We start from the raw sequence: 3,649 nt of genomic DNA, 5'->3' as shown, positions 1-3,649 counted from the left end.
AGATTAGAATAGAACAGAGTAGATTAGAATTAGAATCAGAAAAGAATAGAACCAAATAGATAAGAATAAAAAAAGAACAGATTAGAATAGAACAGAATAGATTACAACAGAATAGAACCAAATAGATTAGATTAGAACAGAATAGAATAGAACATAATCAATTAGAATAGAACAGAATAGAATAGAACATAATCGGCTAAAATAGAACAGAATAGAATGGAACATAACTGATTAGAATAGAATAGAAAAGAACATAACCGATTAGAATAGAATAGAACAGAATAGAATAGAACAGGATCGATTAGAATAGAACAGAATAGAATAGAATAGAACAGAATAAAATAGAACATAATCGATTAGAATAGAACATAATCAAATAGAATAGAACAGAATAGAATAGAACACAATTGATTAGAATAGAATAGAATAGAATAGAATAGAACATAATAGAATAGAACAGAATAGATATTTATTGTCAGTCACAGGATCAATGAACATCCATTTAGCAGCTGTAAAATAAAACCTTTTTTTTTTGTTTCTTTATTATCTGTAGATTTGCGCAGCGTCATATTCCTTCTGCATCTTATCACATCGCATCAAATCAATTTGTGTTCAATCATATTGTGTCAGTTCGGACCATATTATAGTATCATATTGCTATTTAATGTATCTGATTTCTGGTAATGAAGCGAGATGTGTGTTGACCTCATTGTCGGTGATGCACATTTGTAATATTGTTTTTCAATATAGTATCAGAAACAACAGTTAGGGCTTCTGAATCATTTTTTATTCACTATAAATATTCTAATTGACAGTCGTTTCCATTGTGAACGTACATCCCTTCTGTTAACCCAGAGCCTTTATATGTAATTACACATGTTCATTGAATGTCATCACTTGTGTATTAAGCGATCCGCGATTCAACCCCTGATGGTACCAGACACTGGCAGCCGAGCCTCATGGGAAGTCTGGCCTCAGGAACCTTTCTTTTGATGGAGCATGCAGGAATTTTTTTTTTTTTATTTATTTTTTTTTTTAGCTTGCAGTCCCCTCCAGGAAACCAGCAGCACGGAGCAGTAAATCAATAGCTACGCAGTGTGGGCAAATGACAACCCGTTTAGTTTGGCGGCCTACTTCGTTTCACAACATGTGGCCTGGCCTTCTAAACTGAAGGCAGGGTCTCAGGGAGAAAATATTTCCCTGCACTAAATCAGATTTGGCAGCAGGTGGTCCGTGGAGTTGAGAGTGAGCTGCCTCTGCACCTGCCAAGGACTGTGGAGCCGCAAGAAAACACTCTATTTTTCTCCACCCAGGTGACTCTCCTGCACCTCCCACTGGTTCAATATATCAGTGGTATCAGACTGGTTGTGATGTGTCATCCATCAGCATCGGAGCATCTTCGAAATAATCATTGATTACCAGAGGTGTGAGGGAAATAAATAAAGGGCAAACCCTAAATGCAACCTTATGTCACAAATAGGATTAGGATGAAATATGAAGTGCATTTTGCATTACAGCTATTGAACCAAAGGCTATTTTAGAATTCAAAAAAGCATCCCTGAAGAATAATACTGATTGTGTTTGGACTGCGGTATATTTCCCTAGCAACCAAGATGGCTGCTCTTGAACCATCTTGGTTTCCATGATTTACTGTTGACTTCAGATCTACAACTGTCCACTGAAGGAAAAATGAGTTAGTGTAACAGGGTCAATTAATTCGCAGCAGTGTGGGTGTGTATTGTTGTGTATCGTTTGTTGTTATAATTACACAAAATCTGTTAATTTTATTTTCATGTGTTTTGGTTAATAGAATAGAATACACTGTAAAAAAAAAAAGTAATATTCTGGCAGCAGGGGTGCCGAAAAAATATTGTAAAATAACAGATAATAACCATCTCATAAAAATACGGTAATTTTCCATGATTAAAATACAGTTTTTTGCCCTAACTTTACATGAGATTTTGCTTTTTTTTTTTTTTTTTTTTTTTTTTTTACTTTTTAATGTTTAATAAAGAATATTTATATGTATTAAAACAATCAAATTACCTGTAAATATATATCTATATAAATAATTTTCAATGAGACTAAGTTGTACAATCCACTGATTAAAAACTGTATTTGGACAGTTTATCAGTGCTTATACATGTTATACATTCACAAAAATACATTTATTCAGCATTTTTGTTGTAATAATTACACAAGGTATTTGTCAATTAACAAAGAAGCCAGGTTAAACTTAAAGAACAAATACTTCTTTTACGGTTAATTGTCAGTAATTTTATCTTGTTTTATTTATTTATTTTTCAGTATTAAACTTTAGATTAACAGTTTAATCTCATGAATAGAAAACAAATATTTGTGAAATTATGATACATTTGCAAATGTATTTTAACTGTATTTGTCTGTGAAAAAAGAAAAAAATTCTTTTAAAAAATGGAAATTTTATGGATATTCACAGTTACGGTTTTTTCATGTTATTTTACATTTGACATGTAAAATCACAGTCTATTTTTGTTATTTCATTGATATTTTCCTGTATCTTACAAATACAGGAAAAATCTGCAAAATAAACAGTGAAAATTCTGTTAAATTAGACTTTTTTACAGTATAGAATAGAATAGAATAGTCTTTATTGTCATTGTAATGTAACATGTACAACAAAATTAAAAAAGTGTCAATCAGTGCATAATAAAAACAACATGTGCAAACACCACAATAATAAATAAATAATTACAGAAACAAACACACAGCACCAACTGAGAGAACACTGAGCTGCTGCAACTGTGTGTGCCGCCATATTGAGTACCTGACATTATGGGCCTCTGAGTCAGTATGTGGAACTTTTAATTTGAGTCTGTTCCCCAACGAGTAATTTACAGTGTGACACTGTCCGCTATAACTACAGTTTTTGCGCCTTTACCTCTTCCCTTTTGTTCCGGATCTCTATTGGAGAGGTAAGCAGGTGTGCAGTCGGGGGAAATGTTTGGTTTAGCCTCTGCTAATTTAATTTTTAGATGAACTGGCTTGTTCAAACTCTGAGGTGCTTATGATGTACAGAAACACATTTCTGTCTCATTTGGTTTGTGTAGGGCAGTGTTTTTCAACCTTGGGGTCGGGACCCCGTGTGGGGTTGCCTGAAATTTCTAGTAATTGATAAAAATTTTAAAAAACAAAAAAAAAAAAACACTTGCTAATAAAAAATATATGGTGAGTTGAGAGAGACAATCCCAATACGTAATAGACATGACAAACTGTGAAGCTGAAACTGAAGCACAGTGGTACTGTTTATTCAAATCCATAATAATATACTTTATATAGCCTAAATGTCATCTAAAATTAATGTTTATTTGCAACATAGTATAGCAAACTATTACATGATCAAAAACTAACTAATTTTAGCAAAGAAATTGCTTAATTGAATGTCTGGGGTCACCAGAAATTTGTGACGTTAAAATGGGGTCACGAGCCAAAAAAGATTGGAAACCACTGGTGTAGGGGCATGTTTTACAAGGATCACTGACCGGAGGTTTTTGTGTTTATTCCACTTTTGTCAGGAATGACAAAACAATAAAGGGAGACTGCCTCCAAAGTCATACGTGCGGGTCTCGTTCTTAAAAAACACAACGCAGAGTCCGACACCACCAGTTAC

The sequence above is a fragment of the Sphaeramia orbicularis genome, chromosome 16, assembly GCF_902148855.1.
Source record: "Sphaeramia orbicularis chromosome 16, fSphaOr1.1, whole genome shotgun sequence".
NCBI classification, from domain to species: Eukaryota; Metazoa; Chordata; class Actinopteri; order Kurtiformes; family Apogonidae; genus Sphaeramia; species Sphaeramia orbicularis.
Note: the sequence above shows the minus strand (reverse complement) of the source record.